The following is a 13504-nucleotide window of genomic DNA, read 5'->3' as shown; positions in this document are numbered from 1 at the left end:
TTATACTAATAAACTCTTGTAGTAGTAGTTATTATTATTTTGCTTATTTATTTTTCAGTACTGGAGCTTAAACCTAGGAACTCTGCACTGAGCTAATGTAGGGAACAGGGGAAGGGGACGTTACCAGAACCTCTGCAGTTAGTCCTGGTCTCCTGCGAGCCACGGCAGCACACGGCGAATCACAGGAAAGGTAGAAAAATGAGACTGAGAAGAAGCTGAGCTTAGGGTCTGATCAGTGCGGCTTTGGGCGGCAAAGACAAATGCCCCCAGTTTACCACACCTTTTATTCAGTACCTCGTAACAAATGACTTGCAGAGAATTCAGTACATCGGGAGAAACAAATGTAACAAATGACTTGCAGAGAGTTCAGTAGTTCACATTGGGATAAACAAGGTGTAACAAAAGGCTTGCAGAGAGTTCAGTACATCTCGGGTAAACAAGATGTTAACAGTCCAAGAACAACGAGGAACTGAGCAGATGTTTGTTCTCCCAGGATGTTTCTTATCCTGGAGAATCACAGCATCACTGGATCACTGAAGTCTCAGTTGTGACCGGAGGCCAAACTGGAGTTATTCTGTAGCTTGGCTGTAGGCAAGAGAACTAGGCTAACCAAATGATTTTTCCCTAGAATTATGTAGCATTGCTCCCAACAAGCTAAAACTCAACCTCTTTTTGTTTGGTTTTATTTTTGAGACAGGGTCTACCAAAGTCGTTAAAGTTGCCCACTCTGGGTCTAAATTTGTGATCCTCTTGGCTCAACCTCCCAGAGTGCTGGAATTATAGGCATGTGCCACTACATCTGGTATTTATTATTATTATTGTTATTATTTCTCACCAAAGATGTTGTTACAGTCCATTCGAGCTGCTGCCACAAAATACCTAAAACTGAGTAATTTATAAAGAACAAACGTTGATTTTTCTCATAGTTCTGGAGGCTGGAAGTCAAAGATCAAGGCATTGGCAAATTTGGGATCTGGTGAGGGCTGTGGTCTATTTCTTTTTTTTTTTTTAGCCAAATTTACACTTCTTTTTGCTATGTTTTTAACAATTCATCTCATTACATCTTATTGCAAGGTGCAAATGCACTTGCAGCACCCATTACAATCATGAAACTAACTTTAAGGAAATACATATGCTGTTAATAGTGGCCCTCAGTGGAAACTGATTTCCATCTATTAAAAACTCTACATTGGGCTGGGGATTTAGCTCGGTGGTTCCGGTACCTCCCTTGAAAGTGCAAAGTCCCAAGTCCAATCCCTAGTACCAAAAAAAAAAAAAAAAAAAAAAATTCTACAGTATACAGAAGCATTAATAATGCTATTAACTAACCATTTATTCTCTTAAGAATCATCACCAAAGTTTTCTGGAAATAAGTCCTCATAATTAAATATTTAAAAGGTGAAATGTTCCTTATCTTAATTTTAGCAAGATCTTTACTTTTTTTCATTGCAAGAAACATTTTAATAGTTTTAAAGCAAAGACTGTTAAGAGTAGATAGCTAAAATTGTACTCCTGAGTTCAGGTTTACAGATAAGTCTTTTGTAAGTAATTCTCAATAAAATATCCTCCCTCCCCAGCCTGCTGCTCCAAATCTTGTATTATTTCTTACAAAACTTTGGTCAAGAGTAGAAATATATCTAGGCAGATGTATAGACCATACAATAGCAAAAATGATAAAGCCCAGCTAATTACTTTGAGTTTTAAAAATACAAGGCAATTAAAATATACTAAAAGTTACATTAAAAAAAGCTTTCATGGGGTAATATTGAAACAGTCACAAAGGTTAAGAAAATACTAATATCAAAGTACAAATGACTACAATGTTAAAATAGACAAAAACTACTACACAAGAGCCTCTTCTAGAATCAAAAATAAAGAACACAACACGAGTCAGGATGAGTTTTCTGTTCTACTCATGAATTTTAGTCTTCATGTTTATAAGGTTAGTTACGCTGACATCCAGTAGTTTCTTAGGACATCTGAGGAAGACTCATTCCAACTTTGTAGAGTGGGTCTTCTCCAAGGAACCTCTTGATCCTGGTCACGTGATGGTCATTGTACAGTTTCAAAGTAGTGCAATATTGCCACGATGTTCTGGGGGCATGAAGACGGATCCAGTGTATAGCGCCATGCCCACGACGGAAATCAACATGGAATACAAACCCAAAGTCTGAAAACCGCCAGCCTGGAGGACTGGAATTATTAATTTATCAGTCACAATCATGCCAGCCTCCTCTTCTCCCTCCTCTTAACCCACAGAAGCAGCGTTTATTTCTTTGTCTCAATGCAGGTGTCAGGTTCCACTTCCTTGTAAGATAAAAACCATATCTTGTTAGCAGCTAAAAGTCTGGGCCCCGCGCCCCTGGCCCGCCGGGGAGGCTACCGAACACCGTCCGCTCCCAGGGCTCCAGCATGTAGAGCGCCGTGACCAGCAGGTACTGGTAGTAGAACCAGGACATCCGCTTCCAGGCCCACGCCAACGCCATCCCCGCCATCCGCCTCCTGCGATGCTGCCACAAGACTTGTGCCCTATTTCTAAGACAGCGCCTTGTTGCTGCCTCCTCAGGAGGGGAGGAACAGTGTTCTGTCTGCAGAAGGCTGAAATACAAGGGAGTTGAAGACTGTGAAGTTTCTTTTAAAAAGGCCTTAACCCTATTCACAACGACAGGAGCCCTTGTGAACTAATCACCTCTTAAAGGCCCCTGCTTTTAATGTCATCTCACTGGCCAGTAAGGTTTAACATTTGAATTTTAGCGGGACACATTCAAGCCATAGCACCAGTCAAACTTCAGCGTAGATTAGCATTACCTGGTAGGCTTGTTAAAGCACAGACTGCTGGGCCCAGCCCCAGAGTTTCTAGATCATGGTTTGCTGGGCCCTTCCTCCAGATGGGTGGGATGTGAGAATGTGCATTTCTGACAAGTTCCCTGATAATACAAATGCTGCAGGTTCAGGAAAAACCCTTTAGAACCACTCAACCTACCATTAGATATTTCTTGGTCCCCATATCCATTGATATACTAACATCAATGCTTTATTTTTTTCTTTTTTAAGATACTCTAGTTTTCAAATATAGTTTTCTTCTGGATTTCCTATCTCTTTGATTATTCCTTTTCAATCTGTTTTTCCCTTTCTATAGCTAAATTTCTACCTCAGGTTTCTGTTTTTCTCCTCTTTTCACTCTGTAACTCTTGTGTTGCTTAAGATTAGACTCAATAGCAAGTACTGTAATAACAAACCTCCCCAAACAATGGTTTAAATAAAAGACCCAGGACAAAGCCCAGATGTGGACAGCCCAGTGCTGATGTGATAACTGCTTGTTATGGCTTGTGTTTAGATGTCCCTCCAAAGCCTCCTGGGTCATAGGTGCGGATTTTTCAGAGGTGGCTGGATCTAGAGTGATTGGTTCATGGTGCAAAGCTAGGATTAAGGGTGCTAGGGTTAAGGGTGTGAGTGCTATCTGCACTGAGGGTGGATATATACAATATAAGAAACAGAAAGAGGCTTGCTGTTAGCTCCTTGTAGTTTGTTGTTTGCTTTTGTTGTCTTCTGCCTGCCATGAACTGTTTCTCCTCTGTGATGCCCCTCTGCCACACCACCCTGCCTTGGAGCTAGCCAATTATGGACTAAAATATCTACGAACTTGTCAGCCAAATACACCTTTCCTCCTTTAACTTTGGGTGTCAGATATTTTGTCTCAGCAATGAGAAAAGTAACTAAGACACTGCTCCACAAAGCTTTTCATTACTCAGGCTCCTTCTAGTGTGGCTCCTCATCCTCTATAATTTCCGTTCCATCACAAATGCATTCCAGCCACCAGGAAGGAGGAAAGGGTACAGAAAAGAAGAGCAAAAGACAGCTGCCAGCTTTTGTAAGGACGGTAGTCCTACTGAATTGGGGGTTCAACCTGCCCCAATATAATCGTTTTACTTTAGTTACATGGGCAACAATTCTGTTATCAGATAAGGTCACATTTTGAGTTACTGGGGGTTATGAATTGAACATGTGAATTTTAGGGAGATACAGCTCAATCCATAACAAGAGATAGCTCCTCCCTTCTACCTAGTTATTGAAATGAACCCTGGATCAAGGATCCCTTGGGTTGAGTGCCTATGCCTGGTACAAATGGTTGTGGCTGGTGTGCTGGAGAAAAGGGAGAGGCATGTTAGTTAGTTGTAACCTGCCTTCACAGTGGTTTCCCTTGGGAGGGGTCACGATTAGGCCCCTCTGTACCTCAGATGTGATTGCTAAATGTATTGACCATGTCAGCTGCCCACAACACCTTACTTAACACATATGTGTTTGACAGAGGAAGCAACAAATGCTCCCAGTGTTGTGTGGCTCATCCAGATTCTGCTCAGATTCACCTTCAGAGAGGACCTTCTATACAAAAATAACTCCTCATCTCTCTCTAACCCCTTACTGTATTTTGTTTTTATAGCACTTATCACTACCCGAAATTCTACTGTACATCTTTGACACAAATATACAATGTAAAGCATAAAAATCCATACACACACAAAAATACTGTAAATAAACTATTTTTACTTTTACAGTTACCTTAAAATGCTGGAACAATACAACAGCTGGCCTATACAGTATAAGAGCAAGTGATGTCTCCCATTTCATTGGTTCAGTCCAATCTCTCAATTATTTTCATTTTGTTTCCATGGTTATTGCTCTGTGCTTCCTAGCAGTCGCCTTCACATCATCACTGCTTTTCCTCTTGCTTCCAGACATCTTGGGCTCTGACTGAGCACTGTACTGCTGCACACTATCGAACCGTACATAAGCTCACAGCTGCACAACTGTGACAATGTCCAGCAGACATGGGAGCTACTTCCGCAATTTGTTCACACCTACAAATGTTTGTAATTAATGGTCTGTTCATATCTGTGAAAGTTCACAACTCAAACGCTTGTAAGTCGGGGACTTACTGTTAGTAAACATCTTTGTTTCATCTCTAATACCCTCATTAGGATGTAAACTCATGAGGACAGGGACTTTGTATATTTCATTCATCTCTGTAGCTAAAACACAGTGTTCCTAGAACACAGTGCTCTGTAAATCATTGTTTAAAGGAATGAATAGATCTTTCAAACTTCTGTTTACTTTAAAGGTATTGTAGTCAGTAGATGAGAAATATTCTGAGAGAAAGAGTTCTCTAAATTTTGCTTCTGAGCTAATATTTCTCTGATGACTTTTAATGTATGATTTTGTGATCTATAAAGTAATCATACAGACATAATTTCTTCATTTTAAGGATTCCAATCCACTTTATTTCTCTGATATGTCTGTATGAAGGTTCAGTTAGACCAATGTTTACAAACTGTGGGTCAGGATTCATTAGGGGTCATGAAATTGTCTTAATGGATCGTAACCAGTATTATAAGGAAGGAGGAGGAAAAGTTAGAAGAAGAGGAAAAGGCAGAAAAACAGATTAAAATGGATATTGGAACTTGCCACATATTTTAAGAATAATACTGTTTTTTGAAATTTTTATTTTGGTTTTATATACCTATGTCCACATGTACTGTGTTCCAAAATAAAATACATTGTATTTCTTACTATGGTCTTGGATAAAAAAGTCACTGCTTTTATCCACAGAGAACAGAAATATAAGAAACTTATGTTGATGTAATTTTTTATCAATTGAATTTTGACTCATTTATTTAAGTCAGTTCTTCTGAGGAGAGGACAATCTATTTGATTAACACTTATTGCTTTTCAAAACAATCTCTGCCCTTGAAAATCTCATATTCTAGCAGGGAAAGTAGAAATAGTGTACAGTATGGAAAATTTAACAAGCTGCACAATTTATAGGAGACCAGGGAAGGAAGCAATTCATTTTTCCAGGACAGTTTCTTAAGAAATGTGTTCTCAGTTAGATTTTGGAGAGGCACAGGTCTACTGCTCATGAGAAAAACATTGAAGACAAGCTTTGGCCCTTTCACACTTTTGATGAACCCCAGGTAGTGGAATGGATTTTGACTCCTAGATGCTGAAACTATTTTGTTATAGCTTTATAGGGTTTGGGTGCATTTTACTATTGATAGATACCATATAATGAATATGTGTATATGTGTATGTTCTTCCTTCATATAAAATTTTCCACAGGAATAGTCAGATAATATGTATATATATTTGTTCTGGCACCCTTACAAGTATAGTAATGATTTTAATGTAGATTTTAGGCATTGTAGTTTAATTCATTTTTGCAATTCAGAATTGTTTTCATTTGTGGAAAATGTCGTACAATTATGTGTCTTTTTCATACAATGTCTACTGCTTTTCAGCATCCCAGATTCTGCCATCCATACTTACTGGATACTACGGTTTATTTCTAACACCATATAATTTTATTCATTTTTAAAAAGAGATCTTAAATATGTGATAAAGTATCATTGGACATGTACACATTTGTAAGAATTTGATATAAAAACACAAATGTGTTTTTTAGACTAAGAATTGTGACTGAGGGGGGCTCTAAAATATGGACAAGGAACTCATTAAGGGTTTTCATCACTTACTGAATTGTTACTAGGTGTCAGGGTATTAAATTAGCAAGTGGTAGAAACCAGGGCCCCAGCTGCGTTTAGGGTTTAGGGGTAACTAGAATATGGACTTGACAGCTACTGGTCTTTCATTGTTTCCTCTTCATGGTGCTTTCATTCTTTCACTTCCACTACAACACAGGAAACAGACCCAGCAGGTTTTCTTCTCATTCCTCTCCCAGCACCTGGAGGAGGCACCAAAACCTCTCTCTAGTCCTGAGCTAGCAAACACGATAGCCTAAGTAAAAGTTGGGATTACCTCAATGGAAGTCAGATACTCTGTCCCAGACACATAAATTGTGTCCAGACCAGAGCTATTCTCAGAACTCCTGCTTCTGCCTGGGAAGCATCCCTAGGGTGGTCCATGCTGGTGACTAGCTGGAATTCTTAAGCAAGTGGCAATTTCTTTTAGCAGCATGTGGCTAAATAGAAGAAGTGACACATCTCAGGAACAGGTAATATTTTGGATGGATCAGACCATAACTATTAATTTCATGGACATAATGTTAAGGATCTTACTTATATTACTTAAGAGAATCCAGCAATGGAATAAAATGGATACTTAAGACTCAGCTCTGATTACCGTCAAATTGTTTTTTTCTTCCCAGGTATAGAAACAGTGATTTTGGATCCATTAATGTGGGCTATTCTTGAAGAGAATCCTGAGACCAGCAGGCTTTTCTGGTCATGTTGCTACTGATGGAAAAAGAGGTTTAGAGACTATAGAACATACCACGAGATGGTTTACCTTGAATTTTTCTCTGTAAAAATGCTGACTTGACTTAGTCCCATCTGGGCTGACCCTCATTCACTGCTGCACCCAACAGTTGCTCTGAAGGTTACAGAGTCTGCTGCTTACACAGCTGCTTTAGCTGACAGTGGCCTGGGCACAGTGCCAGCCTTCAGGCTGTTTGTTAACCCTTGACTGCTATCTTAGAGGTCTGCGGAGAGAAGCACATTTTATATAGAGAAGCTTTTCTTCTGATTCTCCTTCAACCAGTGGGGCTGACATACTGGAAACCCTTTTCCTTCTTTCCTTGCAATTCCAAATCCTTGCACATGTCAGATAGTAAGTTGATTCAATTCCTTTCAATTACACTTCCTTGCACAGGTGGGATAATAAATTGATTTAATTTTTTAAAAATGTTAGCTGTGATCTCCCTTTCTTCTGTCACAACTCTGGACTGCCACAGCCTGCATGGCTTTAGGGTCCATGGAGTGAGAAATGACCATGGGAGATTAAGAAAGACAGACAAAGACAATGATAAAGCTGATAAAGCTGGGGCCAGGTGGAAACCCCTTCTCCTGATGGGATAAAAGGGGCTGGCTGGCATCTGAAGCACCTTTATTGATAGAGTTAAGGGAAGTGCAGGGGGAGATCAAAGGGACTGGACTGTAACCAGAGCCAGGAGAGTAGCTAAGATCTGCAGGACATCATGCTTGATGGTTTTCTGTTGAATGGTTGGGGAGGAAAATAATCCTCTTCTTGGCCAGGCCTTGCTCCACCATGCCCTCTTGTCACCTGTTCTCCCCTGGAGTCCTCCACGGGAGGAAGTGAATTAGGCTTGGCCATAGTGATCTACAGTGCATTATGTTTACATATTCACAATTTAATTTGTCAAATATTGCAGCTAGAGATGTAACAAGGAAAATATGGATTGTTAGCTGTCATTTCAGACTGGTAACATACTTAGATATATTACAATGACAAGATGCGAAGAGTAGACTGGATTCTCCAAGACAAGAAAATTATCTGAAAAATAATCCACAACTGAAGAGCACTTAAATATGATAGTTTTACTGACATAATTTGATACAAGATAAAGAGTGTGTGAACACTATTTTAGTCTGCTCCAATCAAGGAAATATGAATGACTCACACTGTTTATTCAAATATTTATCATGTCAGGCATGTAGTAGTCCTGAAGGTAGAGAAATAAAGAAGACTGACATTGTCCTTGATATGATGGAGCTTGCTATTTAGTGTAAGAGACATTAAATAAATATTTCTCCCAAGTTAACAAATTACAATTCTTACGGGTACTACGAAAGATATGTACAGAGTAAGATGAATGGGTAGGGATCCAAGCCTGCATGGATCAATTAATAAACACATTTTTACTGACCATGGTGTGTTTCATATTTTGTTAATTATAAGGTATACTAAATGACTATTAATAGTAATTATGACAAAAAGGATCAAAGAAGATTGAATCTAGACCCATATCTCTCACCATGTAATAAACCAAAATAAAAATGGATCATAGGTTTAAATATTAAAACAGAAACAATCTGTTGGAAGATTAAATAGGTTCAAGAATCAAGAAATAGGAACATATCAAATTAAAAAGCTGCAGAGCAAAAGAAACAATCAACAGAGTGAACAGAAATAGATCTTTCTCAAATGGGAAGAAGTCAAGAGATGGAGGGGAGAGGTGAGGGGAAGGAAAGATGCAGCTGGGAGGGAAGGGGGAAAGGGGGATGTAAAAAGAATCAAGACGTGTTGTGTACATATGCCAACTTCCCTTCATGAATGTAATCATCAGGTACTGCAAACATGTACTAACTTAAAAAAATAGTAATTATGACCATACCAATAGTAAACATTCTTTAAATGTTATGTGCCAGGAACATAAAGTATTTTTAATATACCATTTCATGTATCTTTATAAAATAATGAAGTTATAAAGAAACTGAGATTTATAAATTCTCTCAGGGTACATGTTATTAGCCATTATCCTGTATTACTTTGGTCTCCTAATCTTTAAAAACATTTTTAAAATTAGTACATGTATGTGATACATAATGAATACATTCATGTGAAGAGTTGGTACGTGTACATATTGTATCTTAATCTTTTTTACTTTCCCTCTCCTCCCTCTTCCATTTTTAGATTCCCTTCCCACCTGAAAAAGGACTACCTCCCTGTTTCCTATTATCTAACTTTTATTTTGCTCTTTACATTTACACTTTGGGCTTTTCATTATAAGAGAAACCATGTGATATTTATTTCATTTAGCATTCACTAATTTAAATTCACTAATTTATTTCACTTAGCATTATAGTTTCAAGGTTCAACTATTTTGATAAGATGACCATAATAAAAATGCTTGAATGGAATTGTTATTTTTAGATTTTGGGGGAACCCACACTGATTTCCATAGTGGTTGCATTAGTTTACATTCTCAACAACAGTGCAGAAGGGTTCCTTTTGCTCTATAGCTTCACCAGCATTTGCTGTTTTTCGAGTTCTTGATAGAAGCCATTCTTATGGAGTAAGATAGAGTCTTGGTGTTGTTTTAATGTGCATTTCTCTAATGGCCAAAGATGCTGAACATTTTTTTCATGTACTTATTGGCTATTTGTACTTTTTCTTCTGAAAAGTGTCTAGTGTCTATTCATTTCACTTGCCCATTTTTTGATTGGGTCTTTAATTTTTGGGACTCTAATTTTTTGAGTTCTTTATATATTCTAAATATTAGTCCTCCCTTTGAAAAATAGCTGGCAAAATTTTGCTCCCCTTCATAGGTTCTCTCTTCAGTCTGTTGGTTGTGTCCTTTGCTAGCAGAAGCTTTTTAATTTGATATGATCCTTATAGTATTTGTTATTATTTCTTGTGCAATTGGGGTTCTGCTCACAAAGTCTTTATCTATGCCTGTGTCTTCCTGAGTTTTATTTTCCAGTTTCTGTTTTAATATTTAGGTCTTTGATCCATTTTGATTTTGTTTTAGTGCATGGTGAGAAATGAATCTAGATTTAATCTTCTGTGTGTGGATAATCAGTTTGCCCGGCACTATTTTTAAAAGAGGCTATCTTTTCTCCAGCATGTTTTTGGCCCCTTTTTCAAATAGTCTCTAAATTTGAAAACCAAAAAAGTGTGTGTGTGTGTGTGTGTGTGTGTGTACAGGAGGGAAGGTATTGAACTTTGGAAAGTGCCAAAATTCCACATCACATGGAGCTTGATTAGTGCCTCACATTTTTTTTTCACATAAATTGCATACTGTAGTGTTCTCTAAAAGCATTAGGATATCAGTTATGCCCACAATAATGCAAATGAGAACATAGCTTGATTGGTGATTGGGTGTGGACTCCTAGTTGTACAGGCTTGCATTTCAATAAACTTTGAACAATGAAATTTCACAAGATAGAATTTTGTGGATCTAACTTACTGCAAATCATTGTAATCTAGTAGCTCCTTCTAAAAGTGGCTCACCAAGTAAATGTTACAGGGTTTTAGGTTGCTGCTTCTCCTCCTGGAGTTGGGATTCCAGGTTCTTCTCATCTCAAACAAAGAATTAAACAAAACAAACAAAAAGCAGTGGCAAAGTTTATTTGGAAAAGTAAAAGTGAAGAGTGAGGAAGAAACTGGCTCTGCAGACTGAGTTTTGATTGAGCAAAAGAGAAAAAAGATAAAAGTACACCCTGGAGGAAGCAGGGCAGGCTTTCATGAAGAAAGCCATGATAGCAAGCTCTTCTTGGCACCTGTGTCCTTTTATACTGCCCAAATCTTGAGGAAACCTATGAGAACTTCTACATACAGGTCCTGAGAAGCTGTGCTGGGATCCCAGGCCTCAGGCTGATGTCAGATCTAGGTCATTCTATTGAAAACCTGCTCAAGTTCTTCCAAGAAGTCCAAGTGCAGGGCAGAAACTATTCTGTGCATGTGTCCAGGATCTTGTAATTAACAGGTCACACCTACTTTCTCAGCCAGCTTCATCATGCCCTAATCTCCTATATCATTATTGCAAGTCTTAAATGTATTTCAGTCCTTGTTACATATTAAAATAAATGGTTATATTATGCATTTAAATGCAAAAATGTACATGAATTTTAGAAGATAAAATACAAAACTAAAGAAATATTGTACTCTGGGCCGCTTTCAGATAACCAGCTTAGTTCCTCCTGGAATTCTTATTTGTTATAAGTAATTAGGATGAAAATTTTAAGAAATACTCTGTGGGTATATGGGTAACTTTTCTTCCACCAAATATATTTGTATATCTACAGGGTAAATAAAAAATGTTATTTCAAAAAACGTCTCCCATATCTGTGTTCTAGAGGGAGTTAATAGAATTGTTTTTCAAAGGAAGATTACTTTTTGTTTTGAAAAAAATAATTGGGTGGGAGGAGGCTTTGGTTTGCAAAGTTAAGTAAATCCCAGAGATTAGTCTGGAAGGGAACAACTGAAACAAAGAGGAATGAAACTCCTCCCACTACTAGCATAAACAGCTATTGTCATTCTATGTAGGTTGGCAACTTCCACAGATTATAGGGCTATGTGGTTTAGCCTCTACTGGTTGATGCTTAGGGAAAAGTAATGTTTGGGCTCTAGATACAGGCAAAGAGGTTGGGTAAGAGCCAGATTCTCATTGGTTCCAGCAACATAGCAGGTGGGTGGGGACTGGAGCAGATCTGTACAGAAGACTCCTCCTACTCTAACAACAGGGTATTTACCTATGGAATGAGAGCTGATATCCAAATTGAGGTTCTTCTTGTCTCACTGAAATTCTCCTACATTCCTAAGCCTTTAGTTGTGCTTTAGAGGATAGAGTTTTGTGCTTTGAGCAATGTGTACCTGTCCTTGTGAGTTCTATAGGGGAGGCAAGGATTTACCTCTACTTTCTAAGGGGCTCCGGCCTGGTCTAACAGATTGGAATGAAACAGATGAACTGGAGAAAAATATACTGTATACATTTATCTAATATAATTTAGATAATTAAGATATGGGACCTCTGCCTCTCACTTGCCTGCTTGCTGTGGACTATTTCTCCTCTGCGATGCCCCTCTGCCATGCCACCCTGCCTTGGAGCTAGCTGACTATGGACTGAAACCTCTGCAAACTGAGCCAAATAAACCTTTCCTCATTTAAAAAAAAAAAAGATATGGGACCCCTCATGAAGAAATAACCCAAACATGTAGCAAAAGCTAAGTACTTTTATACTGGATTGAACATAAAGAGGCAATTGTGCAAAAGTAAAATACGTGAAGAGGCTAAAGGAAGATTACAAAAATTACTTTAATAAGCTTTGTATGAATTCTGTTGGTCTCAACTTTTTGTGTTTGACGTTAACATTTCTTTTATCCTGGTATGAAAGGGCAGCTTTCACATGGGAATTTCATCTCCCATTTTTTTTTTAAAGGAGGAGGAACTGGAATGTCCTTTTTGAACCTGTGGCTTTTTTTTTAAGTGCCTTTATCTCAAAATAGCCAATATACTAGAGTGGCACATTTTGGGATAGCATGTTCTGAATTCCTTCAGGTTATACTTGCCATGTTTGACCTGGGTGAGACTCTCTCAGCAAATATGCCATCCTCAACAAACAACAGGAAACTGCCAAAGGGCCATACTCTCCTCAGTAAACAGAACAGATGGCCATAAAGAAAATTTAGAACAGGACATGCAATCTCTCTAGCACTGAGAAGTCCAATGTTATCTACATACTTGCACTGACTGTCCTCCAACCACAAGCATTCCACTTGATTCCTTAAGACAGCAACCCTCCCTCCCCAAACCCTATAAAACTTTGCTTCTTCAGCGAAGTGTTGACATCTTTCTTGATCTCAGCCCATTTGCACCGGATGGAATAAACCAGCCTCATTGTTCCCACAAAGCCTGTGTCTGGGTAGTCTCTTGTGCACCATTTCTCACATTTGGTGCTGAAACCCAGGATAGGATGCCCCTTCTTGGAGAGTCTTCCACCTTGTCCTGAGCCTCTTGTCTTAATGAGGCCACTTGGTGACATTAGCCCCTTGGACCTTGCTTCAACACTCCAGGCAGCTCCTACCACTTCAGCCTCTTCAGAATAGGCGAGGCTTTCTCCCTGTATCTTAGCCACCTGGGCTTTGGTTTTCCATCCTCTACTCACTGGGACACAGAGAGTGATTTGTCCTACCTTCTGTGCCATTTAAATTCAGCACTAGTCACAGAACACTCCCTGGGAGAAACTGTC

The 13504-nt window shown here is 38.7% G+C and overlaps 1 long non-coding RNA gene across 1 annotated transcript; it reads right to left on the bottom strand.

Annotated features, from left to right (window-relative positions):
• Positions 1–265: 265 nt before the first annotated feature.
• LOC110345542 (uncharacterized) lies at positions 266–11811 on the bottom strand. Its single transcript, XR_002388939.2, has 2 exons — positions 4561–11811; positions 266–2598 (listed from the first exon to the last, which is right to left on the bottom strand). It is a non-coding gene; the product is annotated as an uncharacterized LOC110345542 (long non-coding RNA).
• Positions 11812–13504: the final 1693 nt, after the last annotated feature.

Source organism: Heterocephalus glaber, unplaced genomic scaffold (assembly GCF_053883595.1).
Source record: "Heterocephalus glaber isolate CG9 unplaced genomic scaffold, H.glaber_assembly_v1.0 deba00001733, whole genome shotgun sequence".
Classification (NCBI taxonomy): domain Eukaryota; kingdom Metazoa; phylum Chordata; class Mammalia; order Rodentia; family Bathyergidae; genus Heterocephalus; species Heterocephalus glaber.
The sequence above is the reverse complement of the archived record's forward strand: the minus strand, read 5'-3'. Positions and strand labels throughout refer to the sequence as shown.